Source organism: Lepisosteus platostomus, chromosome 2 (genome assembly GCF_059453375.1).
Source record: "Lepisosteus platostomus isolate fLepPlt1 chromosome 2, fLepPlt1.hap1, whole genome shotgun sequence".
NCBI classification, from domain to species: Eukaryota; Metazoa; Chordata; class Actinopteri; order Semionotiformes; family Lepisosteidae; genus Lepisosteus; species Lepisosteus platostomus.
Genome location: NC_142612.1, coordinates 354,455 through 379,324, shown reverse-complemented (window position 1 = coordinate 379,324; position 24,870 = coordinate 354,455).

The following is a 24,870-nucleotide window of genomic DNA, read 5'->3' as shown; positions in this document are numbered from 1 at the left end:
TGAAAAAAAATTTTCTGCGATTTTCACGAAACCACTTTTCTTCAACTTGAATTGGGCTAAAAATCCATCCCTGAAAAGAAAAATTCTCTGAGTAGTGTGGAAATGCTGATCCTTACCCTGCCTGGGTTGTCCACTGAGCATTTCCGCGAACTCTATCTGAAGTTCTCTGGGCATGGGATTTTGACATATTCCCCAAACCAAAAGGAATGAGTGGGAAACAATCAAGACAACAGATAGAACCACTTGTATTTGAATGAGTTTCAAGCATGCTTGGGTGCTCGTGTGATCTGAGTGACTTGGATTTGTAATACAACTGTCGCGTGGTGCACCGCGACCTCCAGGCACCCCGGAGTTTCTGAAAAAAAATTTTCTGCGATTGTCACGAAACCACTTTTCTTCAACTTGAATTGGGCTAAAAATCCATCCCTGAAAATAAAAATTCTCTGAGTAGTGTGGAAATGCTGATCCTTACCCTGCCTGGGTTGTCCACTGAGCATTTCCGCGAACTCTATCTGAAGTTCTCTGGGCATGGGATTTTGACATATTCCCCAAACCAAAAGGAATGAGTGGGAAACAATCAAGACAACAGATAGAAGCACTTGCATTTGAATGAGTTTCAAGCATGCTTGGGTGCTCGTGTGATCTGAGTGACTTGGATTTGTAATACAACTGTCGCGTGGTGCACCGCGACCTCCAGGCACCCCGGAGTTTCTGAAAAAAAATTTTCTGCGATTTTCACGAAACCACTTTTCTTCAACTTGAATTGGGCTAAAAATCCATCCCTGAAAATAAAAATTCTCTGAGTAGTGTGGAAATGCTGATCCTTACCCTGCCTGGGTTGTCCACTGAGCATTTCCGCGAACTCTATCTGAAGTTCTCTGGGCATGGGATTTTGACATATTCCCCAAACCAAAAGGAATGAGTGGGAAACAATCAAGACAACAGATAGAAGCACTTGCATTTGAATGAGTTTCAAGCATGCTTGGGTGCTCGTGTGATCTGAGTGACTCAGTTTTGGAATACAACTGTCGCGTGGTGCACCGCGACCTCCAGGCACCCCGGAGTTTCTGAAAAAAAAATTTCTGCGATTTTCACGAAACCACTTTTCTTCAACTTGAATTGGGCTAAAAATCCATCCCTGAAAATAAAAATTCTCTGAGTAGTGTGGAAATGCTGATCCTTACCCTGCCTGGGTTGTCCACTGAGCATTTCCGCGAACTCTATCTGAAGTTCTCTGGGCATGGGATTTTGACATATTCCCCAAACCAAAAGGAATGAGTGGGAAACAATCAAGACAACAGATAGAACCACTTGTATTTGAATGAGTTTCAAGCATGCTTGGGTGCTCGTGTGATCTGAGTGACTTGGATTTGTAATACAACTGTCGCGTGGTGCACCGCGACCTCCAGGCACTCCGGAGTTTCTGAAAAAAAATTTTCTGCGATTTTCACGAAACCACTTTTCTTCAACTTGAATTGGGCTAAAAATCCATCCCTGAAAATAAAAATTCTCTGAGTAGTGTGGAAATGCTGATCCTTACCCTGCCTGGGTTGTCCACTGAGCATTTCCGCGAACTCTATCTGAAGTTCTCTGGGCATGGGATTTTGACATATTCCCCAAACCAAAAGGAATGAGTGGGAAACAATCAAGACAACAGATAGAACCACTTGTATTTGAATGAGTTTCAAGCTTGCTTGGGTGCTCGTGTGATCTGAGTGACTTGGATTTGTAATACAACTGTCGCGTGGTGCACCGCGACCTCCAGGCACCCCGGAGTTTCTGAAAAAAAATTTTCTGCGATTTTCACGAAACCACTTTTCTTCAACTTGAATTGGGCTAAAAATCCATCCCTGAAAATAAAAATTCTCTGAGTAGTGTGGAAATGCTGATCCTTACCCTGCCTGGGTTGTCCACTGAGCATTTCCGCGAACTCTATCTGAAGTTCTCTGGGCATGGGATTTTGACATATTCCCCAAACCAAAAGGAATGAGTGGGAAACAATCAAGACAACAGATAGAACCACTTGTATTTGAATGAGTTTCAAGCATGCTTGGGTGCTCGTGTGATCTGAGTGACTTGGATTTGTAATACAACTGTCGCGTGGTGCACCGCGACCTCCAGGCACCCCGGAGTTTCTGAAAAAAAATTTTCTGCGATTTTCACGAAACCACTTTTCTTCAACTTGAATTGGGCTAAAAATCCATCCCTGAAAAGAAAAATTCTCTGAGTAGTGTGGAAATGCTGATCCTTACCCTGCCTGGCTTGTCCACTGAGTATTTCCGCGAACTCTATCTGAAGTTCTCTGGGCATGGGATTTTGACATATTCCCCAAACCAAAAGGAATGAGTGGGAAACAATCAAGACAACAGATAGAAGCACTTGCATTTGAATGAGTTTCAAGCATGCTTGGGTGCTCGTGTGATCTGAGTGACTCAGTTTTGGAATACAACTGTCGCGTGGTGCACCGCGACCTCCAGGCACCCCGGAGTTTCTGAAAAAAAATTTTCTGCGATTTTCACGAAACCACTTTTCTTCAACTTGAATTGGGCTAAAAATCCATCCCTGAAAAGAAAAATTCTCTGAGTAGTGTGGAAATGCTGATCCTTACCCTGCCTGGGTTGTCCACTGAGAATTTCCGCGAACTCTATCTGAAGTTCTCTGGGCATGGGATTTTGACATATTCCCCAAACCAAAAGGAATGAGTGGGAAACAATCAAGACAACAGATAGAACCACTTGTATTTGAATGAGTTTCAAGCATGCTTGGGTGCTCGTGTGATCTGAGTGACTTGGATTTGTAATACAACTGTCGCGTGGTGCACCGCGACCTCCAGGCACCCCGGAGTTTCTGAAAAAAAATGTTCTGCGATTTTCACGAAACCACTTTTCTTCAACTTGAATTGGGCTAAAAATCCATCCCTGAAAATAAAAATTCTCTGAGTAGTGTGGAAATGCTGATCCTTACCCTGCCTGGGTTGTCCACTGAGCATTTCCGCGAACTCTATCTGAAGTTCTCTGGGCATGGGATTTTGACATATTCCCCAAACCAAAAGGAATGAGTGGGAAACAATCAATACAACAGATAGAAGCACTTGCATTTGAATGAGTTTCAAGCATGCTTGGGTGCTCGTGTGATCTGAGTGACTCAGTTTTGGAATACAACTGTCGCGTGGTGCACCGCGACCTCCAGGCACCCCGGAGTTTCTGAAAAAAAATTTTCTGCGATTTTCACGAAACCACTTTTCTTCAACTTGAATTGGGCTAAAAATCCATCCCTGAAAATAAAAATTCTCTGAGTAGTGTGGAAATGCTGATCCTTACCCTGCCTGGGTTGTCCACTGAGCATTTCCGCGAACTCTATCTGAAGTTCTCTGGGCATGGGATTTTGACATATTCCCCAAACCAAAAGGAATGAGTGGGAAACAATCAAGACAACAGATAGAAGCACTTGCATTTGAATGAGTTTCAAGCATGCTTGGGTGCTCGTGTGATCTGAGTGACTCAGTTTTGGAATACAACTGTCGCGTGGTGCACCGCGACCTCCAGGCACCCCGGAGTTTCTGAAAAAAAATTTTCTGCGATTTTCACGAAACCACTTTTCTTCAACTTGAATTGGGCTAAAAATCCATCCCTGAAAAGAAAAATTCTCTGAGTAGTGTGGAAATGCTGATCCTTACCCTGCCTGGGTTGTCCACTGAGCATTTCCGCGAACTCTATCTGAAGTTCTCTGGGCATGGGATTTTGACATATTCCCCAAACCAAAAGGAATGAGTGGGAAACAATCAAGACAACAGATAGAACCACTTGTATTTGAATGAGTTTCAAGCATGCTTGGGTGCTCGTGTGATCTGAGTGACTCAGTTTTGGAATACAACTGTCGCGTGGTGCACCGCGACCTCCAGGCACCCCGGAGTTTCTGAAAAAAAATTTTCTGCGATTTTCACGAAACCACTTTTCTTCAACTTGAATTGGGCTAAAAATCCATCCCTGAAAATAAAAATTCTCTGAGTAGTGTGGAAATGCTGATCCTTACCCTGCCTGGGTTGTCCACTGAGCATTTCCGCGAACTCTATCTGAAGTTCTCTGGGCATGGGATTTTGACATATTCCCCAAACCAAAAGGAATGAGTGGGAAACAATCAAGACAACAGATAGAAGCACTTGCATTTGAATGAGTTTCAAGCATGCTTGGGTGCTCGTGTGATCTGAGTGACTCAGTTTTGGAATACAACTGTCGCGTGGTGCACCGCGACCTCCAGGCACCCCGGAGTTTCTGAAAAAAAATTTTCTGCGATTTTCACGAAACCACTTTTCTTCAACTTGAATTGGGCTAAAAATCCATCTCTGAAAAGAAAAATTCTCTGAGTAGTGTGGAAATGCTGATCCTTACCCTGCCTGGGTTGTCCACTGAGCATTTCCGCGAACTCTATCTGAAGTTCTCTGGGCATGGGATTTTGACATATTCCCCAAACCAAAAGGAATGAGTGGGAAACAATCAAGACAACAGATAGAACCACTTGTATTTGAATGAGTTTCAAGCATGCTTGGGTGCTCGTGTGATCTGAGTGACTTGGATTTGGAATACAACTGTCGCGTGGTGCACCGCGACCTCCAGGCACCCCGGAGTTTCTGAAAAAAAATTTTCTGCGATTTTCACGAAACCACTTTTCTTCAACTTGAATTGGGCTAAAAATCCATCCCTGAAAATAAAAATTCTCTGAGTAGTGTGGAAATGCTGATCCTTACCCTGCCTGGGTTGTCCACTGAGCATTTCCGCGAACTCTATCTGAAGTTCTCTGGGCATGGGATTTTGACATATTCCCCAAACCAAAAGGAATGAGTGGGAAACAATCAAGACAACAGATAGAAGCACTTGCATTTGAATGAGTTTCAAGCATGCTTGGGTGCTCGTGTGATCTGAGTGACTCAGTTTTGGAATACAACTGTCGCGTGGTGCACCGCGACCTCCAGGCACCCCGGAGTTTCTGAAAAAAAAATTTCTGCGATTTTCACGAAACCACTTTTCTTCAACTTGAATTGGGCTAAAAATCCATCCCTGAAAATAAAAATTCTCTGAGTAGTGTGGAAATGCTGATCCTTACCCTGCCTGGGTTGTCCACTGAGCATTTCCGCGAACTCTATCTGAAGTTCTCTGGGCATGGGATTTTGACATATTCCCCAAACCAAAAGGAATGAGTGGGAAACAATCAAGACAACAGATAGAAGCACTTGCATTTGAATGAGTTTCAAGCATGCTTGGGTGCTCTTGTGATCTGAGTGACTTGGATTTGTAATACAACTGTCGCGTGGTGCACCGCGACCTCCAGGCACCCCGGAGTTTCTGAAAAAAAATTTTCTGCGATTTTCACGAAACCACTTTTCTTCAACTTGAATTGGGCTAAAAATCCATCCCTGAAAATAAAAATTCTCTGAGTAGTGTGGAAATGCTGATCCTTACCCTGCCTGGGTTGTCCACTGAGCATTTCCGCGAACTCTATCTGAAGTTCTCTGGGCATGGGATTTTGACATATTCCCCAAACCAAAAGGAATGAGTGGGAAACAATCAAGACAACAGATAGAAGCACTTGCATTTGAATGAGTTTCAAGCATGCTTGGGTGCTCGTGTGATCTGAGTGACTCAGTTTTGGAATACAACTGTCGCGTGGTGCACCGCGACCTCCAGGCACCCCGGAGTTTCTGAAAAAAAAATTTCTGCGATTTTCACGAAACCACTTTTCTTCAACTTGAATTGGGCTAAAAATCCATCCCTGAAAATAAAAATTCTCTGAGTAGTGTGGAAATGCTGATCCTTACCCTGCCTGGGTTGTCCACTGAGCATTTCCGCGAACTCTATCTGAAGTTCTCTGGGCATGGGATTTTGACATATTCCCCAAACCAAAAGGAATGAGTGGGAAACAATCAAGACAACAGATAGAAGCACTTGCATTTGAATGAGTTTCAAGCATGCTTGGGTGCTCTTGTGATCTGAGTGACTTGGATTTGTAATACAACTGTCGCGTGGTGCACCGCGACCTCCAGGCACCCCGGAGTTTCTGAAAAAAAATTTTCTGCGATTTTCACGAAACCACTTTTCTTCAACTTGAATTGGGCTAAAAATCCATCCCTGAAAATAAAAATTCTCTGAGTAGTGTGGAAATGCTGATCCTTACCCTGCCTGGGTTGTCCACTGAGCATTTCCGCGAACTCTATCTGAAGTTCTCTGGGCATGGGATTTTGACATATTCCCCAAACCAAAAGGAATGAGTGGGAAACAATCAAGACAACAGATAGAAGCACTTGCATTTGAATGAGTTTCAAGCATGCTTGGGTGCTCGTGTGATCTGAGTGACTCAGTTTTGGAATACAACTGTCGCGTGGTGCACCGCGACCTCCAGGCACCCCGGAGTTTCTGAAAAAAAATTTTCTGCGATTTTCACGAAACCACTTTTCTTCAACTTGAATTGGGCTAAAAATCCATCCCTGAAAAGAAAAATTCTCTGAGTAGTGTGGAAATGCTGATCCTTACCCTGCCTGGGTTGTCCACTGAGCATTTCCGCGAACTCTATCTGAAGTTCTCTGGGCATGGGATTTTGACATATTCCCCAAACCAAAAGGAATGAGTGGGAAACAATCAAGACAACAGATAGAAGCACTTGCATTTGAATGAGTTTCAAGCATGCTTGGGTGCTCGTGTGATCTGAGTGACTCAGTTTTGGAATACAACTGTCGCGTGGTGCACCGCGACCTCCAGGCACCCCGGAGTTTCTGAAAAAAAATTTTCTGCGATTTTCACGAAACCACTTTTCTTCAACTTGAATTGGGCTAAAAATCCATCCCTGAAAATAAAAATTCTCTGAGTAGTGTGGAAATGCTGATCCTTACCCTGCCTGGGTTGTCCACTGAGCATTTCCGCGAACTCTATCTGAAGTTCTCTGGGCATGGGATTTTGACATATTCCCCAAACCAAAAGGAATGAGTGGGAAACAATCAAGACAACAGATAGAAGCACTTGCATTTGAATGAGTTTCAAGCATGCTTGGGTGCTCGTGTGATCTGAGTGACTCAGTTTTGGAATACAACTGTCGCGTGGTGCACCGCGACCTCCAGGCACCCCGGAGTTTCTGAAAAAAAATTTTCTGCGATTTTCACGAAACCACTTTTCTTCAACTTGAATTGGGCTAAAAATCCATCCCTGAAAATAAAAATTCTCTGAGTAGTGTGGAAATGCTGATCCTTACCCTGCCTGGGTTGTCCACAGAGCATTTCCGCGAACTCTATCTGAAGTTCTCTGGGCATGGGATTTTGACATATTCCCCAAACCAAAAGGAATGAGTGGGAAACAATCAAGACAACAGATAGAAGCACTTGCATTTGAATGAGTTTCAAGCATGCTTGGGTGCTCGTGTGATCTGAGTGACTTGGATTTGGAATACAACTGTCGCGTGGTGCACCGCGACCTCCAGGCACCCCGGAGTTTCTGAAAAAAAATTTTCTGCGATTTTCACGAAACCACTTTTCTTCAACTTGAATTGGGCTAAAAATCCATCCCTGAAAATAAAAATTCTCTGAGTAGTGTGGAAATGCTGATCCTTACCCTGCCTGGGTTGTCCACTGAGCATTTCCGCGAACTCTATCTGAAGTTCTCTGGGCATGGGATTTTGACATATTCCCCAAACCAAAAGGAATGAGTGGGAAACAATCAAGACAACAGATAGAAGCACTTGCATTTGAATGAGTTTCAAGCATGCTTGGGTGCTCGTGTGATCTGAGTGACTCAGTTTTGGAATACAACTGTCGCGTGGTGCACCGCGACCTCCAGGCACCCCGGAGTTTCTGAAAAAAAATTTTCTGCGATTTTCACGAAACCACTTTTCTTCAACTTGAATTGGGCTAAAAATCCATCCCTGAAAAGAAAAATTCTCTGAGTAGTGTGGAAATGCTGATCCTTACCCTGCCTGGGTTGTCCACTGAGCATTTCCGCGAACTCTATCTGAAGTTCTCTGGGCATGGGATTTTGACATATTCCCCAAACCAAAAGGAATGAGTGGGAAACAATCAAGACAACAGATAGAAGCACTTGCATTTGAATGAGTTTCAAGCATGCTTGGGTGCTCGTGTGATCTGAGTGACTCAGTTTTGGAATACAACTGTCGCGTGGTGCACCGCGACCTCCAGGCACCCCGGAGTTTCTGAAAAAAAATTTTCTGCGATTTTCACGAAACCACTTTTCTTCAACTTGAATTGGGCTAAAAATCCATCCCTGAAAAGAAAAATTCTCTGAGTAGTGTGGAAATGCTGATCCTTACCCTGCCTGGGTTGTCCACTGAGCATTTCCGCGAACTCTATCTGAAGTTCTCTGGGCATGGGATTTTGACATATTCCCCAAACCAAAAGGAATGAGTGGGAAACAATCAAGACAACAGATAGAACCACTTGTATTTGAATGAGTTTCAAGCATGCTTGGGTGCTCGTGTGATCTGAGTGACTCAGTTTTGGAATACAACTGTCGCGTGGTGCACCGCGACCTCCAGGCACCCCGGAGTTTCTGAAAAAAAATTTTCTGCGATTTTCACGAAACCACTTTTCTTCAACTTGAATTGGGCTAAAAATCCATCCCTGAAAATAAAAATTCTCTGAGTAGTGTGGAAATGCTGATCCTTACCCTGCCTGGGTTGTCCACTGAGCATTTCCGCGAACTCTATCTGAAGTTCTCTGGGCATGGGATTTTGACATATTCCCCAAACCAAAAGGAATGAGTGGGAAACAATCAAGACAACAGATAGAAGCACTTGCATTTGAATGAGTTTCAAGCATGCTTGGGTGCTCGTGTGATCTGAGTGACTCAGTTTTGGAATACAACTGTCGCGTGGTGCACCGCGACCTCCAGGCACCCCGGAGTTTCTGAAAAAAAATTTTCTGCGATTTTCACGAAACCACTTTTCTTCAACTTGAATTGGGCTAAAAATCCATCTCTGAAAAGAAAAATTCTCTGAGTAGTGTGGAAATGCTGATCCTTACCCTGCCTGGGTTGTCCACTGAGCATTTCCGCGAACTCTATCTGAAGTTCTCTGGGCATGGGATTTTGACATATTCCCCAAACCAAAAGGAATGAGTGGGAAACAATCAAGACAACAGATAGAACCACTTGTATTTGAATGAGTTTCAAGCATGCTTGGGTGCTCGTGTGATCTGAGTGACTTGGATTTGGAATACAACTGTCGCGTGGTGCACCGCGACCTCCAGGCACCCCAGAGTTTCTGAAAAAAAATTTTCTGCGATTTTCACGAAACCACTTTTCTTCAACTTGAATTGGGCTAAAAATCCATCCCTGAAAATAAAAATTCTCTGAGTAGTGTGGAAATGCTGATCCTTACCCTGCCTGGGTTGTCCACTGAGCATTTCCGCGAACTCTATCTGAAGTTCTCTGGGCATGGGATTTTGACATATTCCCCAAACCAAAAGGAATGAGTGGGAAACAATCAAGACAACAGATAGAAGCACTTGCATTTGAATGAGTTTCAAGCATGCTTGGGTGCTCGTGTGATCTGAGTGACTCAGTTTTGGAATACAACTGTCGCGTGGTGCACCGCGACCTCCAGGCACCCCGGAGTTTCTGAAAAAAAAATTTCTGCGATTTTCACGAAACCACTTTTCTTCAACTTGAATTGGGCTAAAAATCCATCCCTGAAAATAAAAATTCTCTGAGTAGTGTGGAAATGCTGATCCTTACCCTGCCTGGGTTGTCCACTGAGCATTTCCGCGAACTCTATCTGAAGTTCTCTGGGCATGGGATTTTGACATATTCCCCAAACCAAAAGGAATGAGTGGGAAACAATCAAGACAACAGATAGAAGCACTTGCATTTGAATGAGTTTCAAGCATGCTTGGGTGCTCTTGTGATCTGAGTGACTTGGATTTGTAATACAACTGTCGCGTGGTGCACCGCGACCTCCAGGCACCCCGGAGTTTCTGAAAAAAAATTTTCTGCGATTTTCACGAAACCACTTTTCTTCAACTTGAATTGGGCTAAAAATCCATCCCTGAAAATAAAAATTCTCTGAGTAGTGTGGAAATGCTGATCCTTACCCTGCCTGGGTTGTCCACTGAGCATTTCCGCGAACTCTATCTGAAGTTCTCTGGGCATGGGATTTTGACATATTCCCCAAACCAAAAGGAATGAGTGGGAAACAATCAAGACAACAGATAGAAGCACTTGCATTTGAATGAGTTTCAAGCATGCTTGGGTGCTCGTGTGATCTGAGTGACTCAGTTTTGGAATACAACTGTCGCGTGGTGCACCGCGACCTCCAGGCACCCCGGAGTTTCTGAAAAAAAAATTTCTGCGATTTTCACGAAACCACTTTTCTTCAACTTGAATTGGGCTAAATATCCATCCCTGAAAAGAAAAATTCTCTGAGTAGTGTGGAAATGCTGATCCTTACCCTGCCTGGGTTGTCCACTGAGCATTTCCGCGAACTCTATCTGAAGTTCTCTGGGCATGGGATTTTGACATATTCCCCAAACCAAAAGGAATGAGTGGGAAACAATCAAGACAACAGATAGAAGCACTTGCATTTGAATGAGTTTCAAGCATGCTTGGGTGCTCGTGTGATCTGAGTGACTCAGTTTTGGAATACAACTGTCGCGTGGTGCACCGCGACCTCCAGGCACCCCGGAGTTTCTGAAAAAAAATTTTCTGCGATTTTCACGAAACCACTTTTCTTCAACTTGAATTGGGCTAAAAATCCATCCCTGAAAATAAAAATTCTCTGAGTAGTGTGGAAATGCTGATCCTTACCCTGCCTGGGTTGTCCACTGAGCATTTCCGCGAACTCTATCTGAAGTTCTCTGGGCATGGGATTTTGACATATTCCCCAAACCAAAAGGAATGAGTGGGAAACAATCAAGACAACAGATAGAAGCACTTGCATTTGAATGAGTTTCAAGCATGCTTGGGTGCTCGTGTGATCTGAGTGACTCAGTTTTGGAATACAACTGTCGCGTGGTGCACCGCGACCTCCAGGCACCCCGGAGTTTCTGAAAAAAAATTTTCTGCGATTTTCACGAAACCACTTTTCTTCAACTTGAATTGGGCTAAAAATCCATCCCTGAAAATAAAAATTCTCTGAGTAGTGTGGAAATGCTGATCCTTACCCTGCCTGGGTTGTCCACTGAGCATTTCCGCGAACTCTATCTGAAGTTCTCTGGGCATGGGATTTTGACATATTCCCCAAACCAAAAGGAATGAGTGGGAAACAATCAAGACAACAGATAGAAGCACTTGCATTTGAATGAGTTTCAAGCATGCTTGGGTGCTCGTGTGATCTGAGTGACTTGGATTTGGAATACAACTGTCGCGTGGTGCACCGCGACCTCCAGGCACCCCGGAGTTTCTGAAAAAAAATTTTCTGCGATTTTCACGAAACCACTTTTCTTCAACTTGAATTGGGCTAAAAATCCATCCCTGAAAATAAAAATTCTCTGAGTAGTGTGGAAATGCTGATCCTTACCCTGCCTGGGTTGTCCACTGAGCATTTCCGCGAACTCTATCTGAAGTTCTCTGGGCATGGGATTTTGACATATTCCCCAAACCAAAAGGAATGAGTGGGAAACAATCAAGACAACAGATAGAAGCACTTGCATTTGAATGAGTTTCAAGCATGCTTGGGTGCTCGTGTGATCTGAGTGACTCAGTTTTGGAATACAACTGTCGCGTGGTGCACCGCGACCTCCAGGCACCCCGGAGTTTCTGAAAAAAAATTTTCTGCGATTTTCACGAAACCACTTTTCTTCAACTTGAATTGGGCTAAAAATCCATCCCTGAAAAGAAAAATTCTCTGAGTAGTGTGGAAATGCTGATCCTTACCCTGCCTGGGTTGTCCACTGAGCATTTCCGCGAACTCTATCTGAAGTTCTCTGGGCATGGGATTTTGACATATTCCCCAAACCAAAAGGAATGAGTGGGAAACAATCAAGACAACAGATAGAAGCACTTGCATTTGAATGAGTTTCAAGCATGCTTGGGTGCTCGTGTGATCTGAGTGACTTGGATTTGGAATACAACTGTCGCGTGGTGCACAGCGACCTCCAGGCACCCCGGAGTTTCTGAAAAAAAATTTTCTGCAATTTTCACGAAACCACTTTTCTTCAACTTGAATTGGGCTAAAAATCCATCCCTGAAAATAAAAATTCTCTGAGTAGTGTGGAAATGCTGATCCTTACCCTGCCTGGGTTGTCCACTGAGCATTTCCGCGAACTCTATCTGAAGTTCTCTGGGCATGGGATTTTGACATATTCCCCAAACCAAAAGGAATGAGTGGGAAACAATCAAGACAACAGATAGAAGCACTTGCATTTGAATGAGTTTCAAGCATGCTTGGGTGCTCGTGTGATCTGAGTGACTCAGTTTTGGAATACAACTGTCGCGTGGTGCACCGCGACCTCCAGGCACCCCGGAGTTTCTGAAAAAAAATTTTCTGCGATTTTCACGAAACCACTTTTCTTCAACTTGAATTGGGCTAAAAATCCATCCCTGAAAATAAAAATTCTCTGAGTAGTGTGGAAATGCTGATCCTTACCCTGCCTGGGTTGTCAACTGAGCATTTCCGCGAACTCTATCTGAAGTTCTCTGGGCATGGGATTTTGACATATTCCCCAAACCAAAAGGAATGAGTGGGAAACAATCAAGACAACAGATAGAAGCACTTGCATTTGAATGAGTTTCAAGCATGCTTGGGTGCTCGTGTGATCTGAGTGACTCAGTTTTGGAATACAACTGTCGCGTGGTGCACCGCGACCTCCAGGCACCCCGGAGTTTCTGAAAAAAAATTTTCTGCGATTTTCACGAAACCACTTTTCTTCAACTTGAATTGGGCTAAAAATCCATCCCTGAAAAGAAAAATTCTCTGAGTAGTGTGGAAATGCTGATCCTTACCCTGCCTGGGTTGTCCACTGAGCATTTCCGCGAACTCTATCTGAAGTTCTCTGGGCATGGGATTTTGACATATTCCCCAAACCAAAAGGAATGAGTGGGAAACAATCAAGACAACAGATAGAAGCACTTGCATTTGAATGAGTTTCAAGCATGCTTGGGTGCTCGTGTGATCTGAGTGACTTGGATTTGGAATACAACTGTCGCGTGGTGCACAGCGACCTCCAGGCACCCCGGAGTTTCTGAAAAAAAATTTTCTGCGATTTTCACGAAACCACTTTTCTTCAACTTGAATTGGGCTAAAAATCCATCCCTGAAAATAAAAATTCTCTGAGTAGTGTGGAAATGCTGATCCTTACCCTGCCTGGGTTGTCCACTGAGCATTTCCGCGAACTCTATCTGAAGTTCTCTGGGCATGGGATTTTGACATATTCCCCAAACCAAAAGGAATGAGTGGGAAACAATCAAGACAACAGATAGAAGCACTTGCATTTGAATGAGTTTCAAGCATGCTTGGGTGCTCGTGTGATCTGAGTGACTCAGTTTTGGAATACAACTGTCGCGTGGTGCACCGCGACCTCCAGGCACCCCGGAGTTTCTGAAAAAAAATTTTCTGCGATTTTCACGAAACCACTTTTCTTCAACTTGAATTGGGCTAAAAATCCATCCCTGAAAAGAAAAATTCTCTGAGTAGTGTGGAAATGCTGATCCTTACCCTGCCTGGGTTGTCCACTGAGCATTTCCGCGAACTCTATCTGAAGTTCTCTGGGCATGGGATTTTGACATATTCCCCAAACCAAAAGGAATGAGTGGGAAACAATCAAGACAACAGATAGAAGCACTTGCATTTGAATGAGTTTCAAGCATGCTTGGGTGCTCGTGTGATCTGAGTGACTCAGTTTTGGAATACAACTGTCGCGTGGTGCACCGCGACCTCCAGGCACCCCGGAGTTTCTGAAAAAAAATTTTCTGCGATTTTCACGAAACCACTTTTCTTCAACTTGAATTGGGCTAAAAATCCATCCCTGAAAATAAAAATTCTCTGAGTAGTGTGGAAATGCTGATCCTTACCCTGCCTGGGTTGTCCACTGAGCATTTCCGCGAACTCTATCTGAAGTTCTCTGGGCATGGGATTTTGACATATTCCCCAAACCAAAAGGAATGAGTGGGAAACAATCAAGACAACAGATAGAAGCACTTGCATTTGAATGAGTTTCAAGCATGCTTGGGTGCTCGTGTGATCTGAGTGACTCAGTTTTGGAATACAACTGTCGCGTGGTGCACCGCGACCTCCAGGCACCCCGGAGTTTCTGAAAAACAATTTTCTGCGATTTTCACGAAACCACTTTTCTTCAACTTGAATTGGGCTAAAAATCCATCCCTGAAAAGAAAAATTCTCTGAGTAGTGTGGAAATGCTGATCCTTACCCTGCCTGGGTTGTCCACTGAGCATTTCCGCGAACTCTATCTGAAGTTCTCTGGGCATGGGATTTTGACATATTCCCCAAACCAAAAGGAATGAGTGGGAAACAATCAAGACAACAGATAGAAGCACTTGCATTTGAATGAGTTTCAAGCATGCTTGGGTGCTCGTGTGATCTGAGTGACTCAGTTTTGGAATACAACAGTCGCGTGGTGCACCGCGACCTCCAGGCACCCCGGAGTTTCTGAAAAAAAATTTTCTGCGATTTTCACGAAACCACTTTTCTTCAACTTGAATTGGGCTAAAAATCCATCCCTGAAAATAAAAATTCTCTGAGTAGTGTGGAAATGCTGATCCTTACCCTGCCTGGGTTGTCCACTGAGCATTTCCGCGAACTCTATCTGAAGTTCTCTGGGCATGGGATTTTGACATATTCCCCAAACCAAAAGGAATGAGTGGGAAACAATCAAGACAACAGATAGAAGCACTTGCATTTGAATGAGTTTCAAGCATGCTTGGGTGCTCGTGTGATCTGAGTGACTCAGTTTTGGAATACAACTGTCGCGTGGTGCACCGCGACCTCCAGGCACCCCGGAGTTTCTGAAAAAAAATTTTCTGCGATTTTCACGAAACCACTTTTCTTCAACTTGAATTGGGCTAAAAATCCATCCCTGAAAATAAAAATTCTCTGAGTAGTGTGGAAATGCTGATCCTTACCCTGCCTGGGTTGTCCACTGAGCATTTCCGCGAACTCTATCTGAAGTTCTCTGGGCATGGGATTTTGACATATTCCCCAAACCAAAAGGAATGAGTGGGAAACAATCAAGACAACAGATAGAAGCACTTGCATTTGAATGAGTTTCAAGCATGCTTGGGTGCTCGTGTGATCTGAGTGACTCAGTTTTGGAATACAACTGTCGCGTGGTGCACCGCGACCTCCAGGCACCCCGGAGTTTCTGAAAAAAAATTTTCTGCGATTTTCACGAAACCACTTTTCTTCAACTTGAATTGGGCTAAAAATCCATCCCTGAAAATAAAAATTCTCTGAGTAGTGTGGAAATGCTGATCCTTACCCTGCCTGGGTTGTCCACTGAGCATTTCCGCGAACTCTATCTGAAGTTCTCTGGGCATGGGATTTTGACATATTCCCCAAACCAAAAGGAATGAGTGGGAAACAATCAAGACAACAGATAGAAGCACTTGCATTTGAATGAGTTTCAAGCATGCTTGGGTGCTCGTGTGATCTGAGTGACTCAGTTTTGGAATACAACTGTCGCGTGGTGCACCGCGACCTCCAGGCACCCCGGAGTTTCTGAAAAAAAATTTTCTGCGATTTTCACGAAACCACTTTTCTTCAACTTGAATTGGGCTAAAAATCCATCCCTGAAAATAAAAATTCTCTGAGTAGTGTGGAAATGCTGATCCTTACCCTGCCTGGGTTGTCCACTGAGCATTTCCGCGAACTCTATCTGAAGTTCTCTGGGCATGGGATTTTGACATATTCCCCAAACCAAAAGGAATGAGTGGGAAACAATCAAGACAACAGATAGAAGCACTTGCATTTGAATGAGTTTCAAGCATGCTTGGGTGCTCGTGTGATCTGAGTGACTCAGTTTTGGAATACAACTGTCGCGTGTTGCACCGCGACCTCCAGGCACCCCGGAGTTTCTGAAAAAAAATTTTCTGCGATTTTCACGAAACCACTTTTCTTCAACTTGAATTGGGCTAAAAATCCATCCCTGAAAATAAAAATTCTCTGAGTAGTGTGGAAATGCTGATCCTTACCCTGCCTGGGTTGTCCACTGAGCATTTCCGCGAACTCTATCTGAAGTTCTCTGGGCATGGGATTTTGACATATTCCCCAAACCAAAAGGAATGAGTGGGAAACAATCAAGACAACAGATAGAAGCACTTGCATTTGAATGAGTTTCAAGCATGCTTGGGTGCTCGTGTGATCTGAGTGACTCAGTTTTGGAATACAACTGTCGCGTGGTGCACCGCGACCTCCAGGCACCCCGGAGTTTCTGAAAAAAAATTTTCTGCGATTTTCACGAAACCACTTTTCTTCAACTTGAATTGGGCTAAAAATCCATCCCTGAAAATAAAAATTCTCTGAGTAGTGTGGAAATGCTGATCCTTACCCTGCCTGGGTTGTCCACTGAGCATTTCCGCGAACTCTATCTGAAGTTCTCTGGGCATGGGATTTTGACATATTCCCCAAACCAAAAGGAATGAGTGGGAAACAATCAAGACAACAGATAGAACCACTTGTATTTGAATGAGTTTCAAGCATGCTTGGGTGCTCGTGTGATCTGAGTGACTTGGATTTGTAATACAACTGTCGCGTGGTGCACCGCGACCTCCAGGCACCCCGGAGTTTCTGAAAAAAAATTTTCTGCGATTTTCACGAAACCACTTTTCTTCAACTTGAATTGGGCTAAAAATCCATCCCTGAAAAGAAAAATTCTCTGAGTAGTGTGGAAATGCTGATCCTTACCCTGCCTGGCTTGTCCACTGAGTATTTCCGCGAACTCTATCTGAAGTTCTCTGGGCATGGGATTTTGACATATTCCCCAAACCAAAAGGAATGAGTGGGAAACAATCAAGACAACAGATAGAACCATTTGTATTTGAATGAGTTTCAAGCATGCTTGGGTGCTCGTGTGATCTGAGTGACTTGGATTTGTAATACAACTGTCGCATGGTGCACCGCGACCTCCAGGCACCCCGGAGTTTCTGAAAAAAAATTTTCTGCGATTGTCACGAAACCACTTTTCTTCAACTTGAATTGGGCTAAAAATCCATCCCTGAAAATAAAAATTCTCTGAGTAGTGTGGAAATGCTGATCCTTACCCTGCCTGGGTTGTCCACTGAGCATTTCCGCGAACTCTATCTGAAGTTCTCTGGGCATGGGATTTTGACATATTCCCCAAACCAAAAGGAATGAGTGGGAAACAATCAAGACAATAGATAGAAGCACTTGCATTTGAATGAGTTTCAAGCATGCTTGGGTGCTCGTGTGATCTGAGTGACTCAGTTTTGGAATACAACTGTTGCGTGGTGCACCGCGACCTCCAGGCACCCCGGAGTTTCTGAAAAAAAATTTTCTGCGATTTTCACGAAACCACTTTTCTTCAACTTGAATTGGGCTAAAAATCCATCCCTGAAAAGAAAAATTCTCTGAGTAGTGTGGAAATGCTGATCCTTACCCTGCCTGGGTTGTCCACTGAGCATTTCCGCGAACTCTATCTGAAGTTCTCTGGGCATGGGATTTTGACATATTCCCCAAACCAAAAGGAATGAGTGGGAAACAATCAAGACAACAGATAGAAGCACTTGTATTTGAATGAGTTTCAAGCATGCTTGGGTGCTCGTGTGATCTGAGTGACTTGGATTTGTAATACAACTGTCGCGTGGTGCACTGCGACCTCCAGGCACCCCGGAGTTTCTGAAAAAAAATTTTCTGCGATTTTCACGAAACCACTTTTCTTCAACTTGAATTGGGCTAAAAATCCATCCCTGAAAATAAAAATTCTCTGAGTAGTGTGGAAATGCTGATCCTTACCCTGCCTGGGTTGTCCACTGAGCATTTCCGCGAACTCTATCTGAAGTTCTCTGGGCATGGGATTTTGACATATTCCCCAAACCAAAAGGAATGAGTGGGAAACAATCAAGACAACAGATAGAAGCACTTGCATTTGAATGAGTTTCAAGCATGCTTGGGTGCTCGTGTGATCTGAGTGACTCAGTTTTGGAATACAACTGTCGCGTGGTGCACCGCGACCTCCAGGCACCCCGGAGTTTCTGAAAAAAAATTTTCTGCGATTTTCACGAAACCACTTTTCTTCAACTTGAATTGGGCTAAAAATCCATCCCTGAAAATAAAAATTCTCTGAGTAGTGTGGAAATGCTGATCCTTACCCTGCCTGGGTTGTCCACTGAGCATTTCCGCGAACTCTATCTGAAGTTCTCTGGGCATGGGATTTTGACATATTCCCCAAACCAAAAGGAATGAGTGGGAAACAATCAAGACAACAGATAGAAGCACTTGCATTTGAATGAGTTTCAAGCATGCTTGGGTGCTCGTGTGATCTGAGTGACTCAGTTTTGGAATACAACTGTCGCGTGGTGCACCGCGACCTCCAGGCACCCCGGAGTTTCTGAAAAAAAATTTTCTGCGATTTTCACGAAACCACTTTTCTTCAACTTGAATTGGGCTAAAAATCCATCCCTGAAAAGAAAAATTCTCTGAGTAGTGTGGAAATGCTGATCCTTACCCTGCCTGGGTTGTCCACTGAGCATTTCCGCGAACTCTATCTGAAGTTCTCTGGGCATGGGATTTTGACATATTCCCCAAACCAAAAGGAATGAGTGGGAAACAATCAAGACAACAGATAGAAGCACTTGCATTTGAATGAGTTTCAAGCATGCTTGGGTGCTCGTGTGATCTGAGTGACTTGGATTTGTAATACAACTGTCGCGTGGTGCACCGCGACCTCCAGGCACCCCGGAGTTTCTGAAAAAAAAATTTCTGCGATTTTCACGAAACCACTTTTCTTCAACTTGAATTGGGCTAAAAATCCATCCCTGAAAATAAAAATTCTCTGAGTAGTGTGGAAATGCTGATCCTTACCCTGCCTGGATTGTCCACTGAGCATTTCCGCGAACTCTATCTGAAGTTCTCTGGGCATGGGATTTTGACATATTCCCCAAACCAAAAGGAATGAGTGGGAAACAATCAAGACAACAGATAGAAGCACTTGCATTTGAATGAGTTTCAAGCATGCTTGGGTGCTCGTGTGATCTGAGTGACTCAGTTTTGGAATACAACTGTCGCGTGGTGCACCGCGACCTCCAGGCACCCCGGAGTTTCTGAAAAAAAATTTTCTGCGATTTTCACGAAACCACTTTTCTTCAACTTGAATTGGGCTAAAAATCCATCCCTGAAAATAAAAATTCTCTGAGTAGTGTGGAAATGCTGATCCTTACCCTGCCTGGGTTGTCCACTGAGCATTTCCGCGAACTCTATCTGAAGTTCTCTGGGCATGGGATTTTGACATATTCCCCAAACCAAAAGGAATGAGTGGGAAACAATCAAGACAACAGATAGAAGCACTTGCATTTGAATGAGTTTCAAGCATGCTTGGGTGCTCGTGTGATCTGAGTGACTTGGATTTGTAATACAACTGTCGCGTGGTGCACCGCGACCTCCAGGCACCCCGGAGTTTCTGAAAAAAAATTTTCTGCGATTTTCACGAAACCACTTTTCTTCAACTTGAATTGGGCTAAAAATCCATCCCTGAAAATAAAAATTCTATGAGTAGTGTGGAAATGCTGATCCTTACCCTGCCTGGGTTGTCCACTGAGCATTTCCGCGAACTCTATCTGAAGTTCTCTGGGCATGGGATTTTGACATATTCCCCAAACCAAAAGGAATGAGTGGGAAACAATCAAGACAACAGATAGAAGCACTTGCATTTGAATGAGTTTCAAGCATGCTTGGGTGCTCGTGTGATCTGAGTGACTCAGTTTTGGAATACAACTGTCGCGTGGTGCACCGCGACCTCCAGGCACCCCGGAGTTTCTGAAAAAAAATTTTCTGCGATTTTCACGAAACCACTTTTCTTCAACTTGAATTGGGCTAAAAATCCATCCCTGAAAATAAAAATTCTCTGAGTAGTGTGGAAATGCTGATCCTTACCCTGCCTGGGTTGTCCACTGAGCATTTCCGCGAACTCTATCTGAAGTTCTCTGGGCATGGGATTTTGACATATTCCCCAAACCAAAAGGAATGAGTGGGAAACAATCAAGACAACAGATAGAAGCACTTGCATTTGAATGAGTTTCAAGCATGCTTGGGTGCTCGTGTGATCTGAGTGACTCAGTTTTGGAATACAACTGTCGCGTGGTGCACCGCGACCTCCAGGCACCCCGGAGTTTCTGAAAAAAAATTTTCTGCGATTTTCACGAAACCACTTTTCTTCAACTTGAATTGGGCTAAAAATCCATCCCTGAAAATAAAAATTCTCTGAGTAGTGTGGAAATGCTGATCCTTACCCTGCCTGGGTTGTCCACTGAGCATTTCCGCGAACTCTATCTGAAGTTCTCTGGGCATGGGATTTTGACATATTCCCCAAACCAAAAGGAATGAGTGGGAAACAATCAAGACAACAGATAGAACCACTTGTATTTGAATGAGTTTCAAGCATGCTTGGGTGCTCGTGTGATCTGAGTGACTCAGTTTTGGAATACAACTGTCGCGTGGTGCACCGCGACCTCCAGGCACCCCGGAGTTTCTGAAAAAAAATTTTCTGCGATTTTCACGAAACCACTTTTCTTCAACTTGAATTGGGCTAAAAATCCATCCCTGAAAATAAAAATTCTCTGAGTAGTGTGGAAATGCTGATCCTTACCCTGCCTGGGTTGTCCACTGAGCATTTCCGCGAACTCTATCTGAAGTTCTCTGGGCATGGGATTTTGACATATTCCCCAAACCAAAAGGAATGAGTGGGAAACAATCAAGACAACAGATAGAACCACTTGTATTTGAATGAGTTTCAAGCATGCTTGGGTGCTCGTGTGATCTGAGTGACTTGGATTTGTAATACAACTGTCGCGTGGTGCACCGCGACCTCCAGGCACCCCGGAGTTTCTGAAAAAAAATTTTCTGCGATTGTCACGAAACCACTTTTCTTCAACTTGAATTGGGCTAAAAATCCATCCCTGAAAATAAAAATTCTCTGAGTAGTGTGGAAATGCTGATCCTTACCCTGCCTGGGTTGTCCACTGAGCATTTCCGCGAACTCTATCTGAAGTTCTCTGGGCATGGGATTTTGACATATTCCCCAAACCAAAAGGAATGAGTGGGAAACAATCAAGACAACAGATAGAAGCACTTGCATTTGAATGAGTTTCAAGCATGCTTGGGTGCTCGTGTGATCTGAGTGACTCAGTTTTGGAATACAACTGTCGCGTGGTGCACCGCGACCTCCAGGCACCCCGGAGTTTCTGAAAAAAAAATTTCTGCGATTTTCACGAAACCACTTTTCTTCAACTTGAATTGGACTAAAAATCCATCCCTGAAAATAAAAATTCTCTGAGTAGTGTGGAAATGCTGATCCTTACCCTGCCTGGGTTGTCCACTGAGCATTTCCGCGAACTCTATCTGAAGTTCTCTGGGCATGGGATTTTGACATATTCCCCAAACCAAAAGGAATGAGTGGGAAACAATCAAGACAACAGATAGAACCACTTGTATTTGAATGAGTTTCAAGCATGCTTGGGTGCTCGTGTGATCTGAGTGACTTGGATTTGTAATACAACTGTCGCGTGGTGCACCGCGACCTCCAGGCACCCCGGAGTTTCTGAAAAAAAATTTTCTGCGATTTTCACGAAACCACTTTTCTTCAACTTGAATTGGGCTAAAAATCCATCCCTGAAAATAAAAATTCTCTGAGTAGTGTGGAAATGCTGATTCTTACCCTGCCTGGGTTGTCCACTGAGCATTTCCGCGAACTCTATCTGAAGTTCTCTGGGCATGGGATTTTGACATATTCCCCAAACCAAAAGGAATGAGTGGGAAACAATCAAGACAACAGATAGAACCACTTGTATTTGAATGAGTTTCAAGCATGCTTGGGTGCTCGTGTGATCTGAGTGACTTGGATTTGTAATACAACTGTCGCGTGGTGCACCGCGACCTCCAGGCACCCCGGAGTTTCTGAAAAAAAATTTTCTGCGATTTTCACGAAACCACTTTTCTTCAACTTGAATTGGGCTAAAAATCCATCCCTGAAAAGAAAAATTCTCTGAGTAGTGTGGAAATGCTGATCCTTACCCTGCCTGGGATGTCCACTGAGCATTTCCGCGAACTCTATCTGAAGTTCTCTGGGCATGGGATTTTGACATATTCCCCAAACCAAAAGGAATGAGTGGGAAACAATCAAGACAACAGATAGAAGCACTTGTATTTGAATGAGTTTCAAGCATGCTTGGGTGCTCGTGTGATCTGAGTGACTTGGATTTGTAATACAACTGTCGCGTGGTGCACCGCGACCTCCAGGCACCCCGGAGTTTCTGAAAAAAAATTTTCTGCGATTGTCACGAAACCACTTTTCTTCAACTTGAATTTGGCTAAAAATCCATCCCTGAAAATAAAAATTCTCTGAGTAGTGTGGAAATGCTGATCCTTACCCTGCCTGGGTTGTCCACTGAGCATTTCCGCGAACTCTATCTGAAGTTCTCTGGGCATGGGATTTTGACATATTCCCCAAACCAAAAGGAATGAGTGGGAAACAATCAAGACAATAGATAGAAGCACTTGCATTTGAATGAGTTTCAAGCATGCTTGGGTGCTCGTGTGATCTGAGTGACTCAGTTTTGGAATACAACTGTCGCGTGGTGCACCGCGACCTCCAGGCACCCCGGAGTTTCTGAAAAAAAATTTTCTGCGATTTTCACGAAACCACTTTTCTTCAACTTGAATTGGGCTAAAAATCCATCCCTGAAAATAAAAATTCTCTGAGTAGTGTGGAAATGCTGATCCTTACCCTGCCTGGGTTGTCCACTGAGCATTTCCGCGAACTCTATCTGAAGTTCTCTGGGCATGGGATTTTGACATATTCCCCAAACCAAAAGGAATGAGTGGGAAACAATCAAGACAACAGATAGAAGCACTTGCATTTGAATGAGTTTCAAGCATGCTTGGGTGCTCGTGTGATCTGAGTGACTTGGATTTGTAATACAACTGTCGCGTGGTGCACCGCGACCTCCAGGCACCCCGGAGTTTCTGAAAAAAAATTTTCTGCGATTTTCACGAAACCACTTTTCTTCAACTTGAATTGGGCTAAAAATCCATCCCTGAAAATAAAAATTCTCTGAGTAGTGTGGAAATGCTGATCCTTACCCTGCCTGGGTTGTCCACTGAGCATTTCCGCGAACTCTATCTGAAGTTCTCTGGGCATGGGATTTTGACATATTCCCCAAACCAAAAGGAATGAGTGGGAAACAATCAAGACAACAGATAGAAGCACTTGCATTTGAATGAGTTTCAAGCATGCTTGGGTGCTCGTGTGATCTGAGTGACTCAGTTTTGGAATACAACTGTCGCGTGGTGCACCGCGACCTCCAGGCACCCCGGAGTTTCTGAAAAAAAATTTTCTGCGATTTTCACGAAACCACTTTTCTTCAACTTGAATTGGGCTAAAAATCCATCCCTGAAAATAAAAATTCTCTGAGTAGTGTGGAAATGCTGATCCTTACCCTGCCTGGGTTGTCCACTGAGCATTTCCGCGAACTCTATCTGAAGTTCTCTGGGCATGGGATTTTGACATATTCCCCAAACCAAAAGGAATGAGTGGGAAACAATCAAGACAACAGATAGAAGCTCTTGCATTTGAATGAGTTTCAAGCATGCTTGGGTGCTCGTGTGATCTGAGTGACTCAGTTTTGGAATACAACTGTCGCGTGGTGCACCGCGACCTCCAGGCACCCCGGAGTTTCTGAAAAAAAATTTTCTGCGATTTTCACGAAACCACTTTTCTTCAACTTGAATTGGGCTAAAAATCCATCCCTGAAAATAAAAATTCTCTGAGTAGTGTGGAAATGCTGATCCTTACCCTGCCTGGGTTGTCCACTGAGCATTTCCGCGAACTCTATCTGAAGTTCTCTGGGCATGGGATTTTGACATATTCCCCAAACCAAAAGGAATGAGTGGGAAACAATCAAGACAACAGATAGAACCACTTGTATTTGAATGAGTTTCAAGCATGCTTGGGTGCTCGTGTGATCTGAGTGACTTGGATTTGTAATACAACTGTCGCGTGGTGCACCGCGACCTCCAGGCACCCCGGAGTTTCTGAAAAAAAATTTTCTGCGATTTTCACGAAACCACTTTTCTTCAACTTGAATTGGGCTAAAAATCCATCCCTGAAAAGAAAAATTCTCTGAGTAGTGTGGAAATGCTGATCCTTACCCTGCCTGGCTTGTCCACTGAGTATTTCCGCGAACTCTATCTGAAGTTCTCTGGGCATGGGATTTTGACATATTCCCCAAACCAAAAGGAATGAGTGGGAAACAATCAAGACAACAGATAGAAGCACTTGCATTTGAATGAGTTTCAAGCATGCTTGGGTGCTCGTGTGATCTGAGTGACTTGGATTTGTAATACAACTGTCGCGTGGTGCACCGCGACCTCCAGGCACCCCGGAGTTTCTGAAAAAAAATTTTCTGCGATTTTCACGAAACCACTTTTCTTCAACTTGAATTGGGCTAAAAATCCATCCCTGAAAATAAAAATTCTCTGAGTAGTGTGGAAATGCTGATCCTTACCCTGCCTGGGTTGTCCACTGAGCATTTCCGCGAACTCTATCTGAAGTTCTCTGGGCATGGGATTTTGACATATTCCCCAAACCAAAAGGAATGAGTGGGAAACAATCAAGACAACAGATAGAAGCACTTGCATTTGAATGAGTTTCAAGCATGCTTGGGTGCTCGTGTGATCTGAGTGACTCAGTTTTGG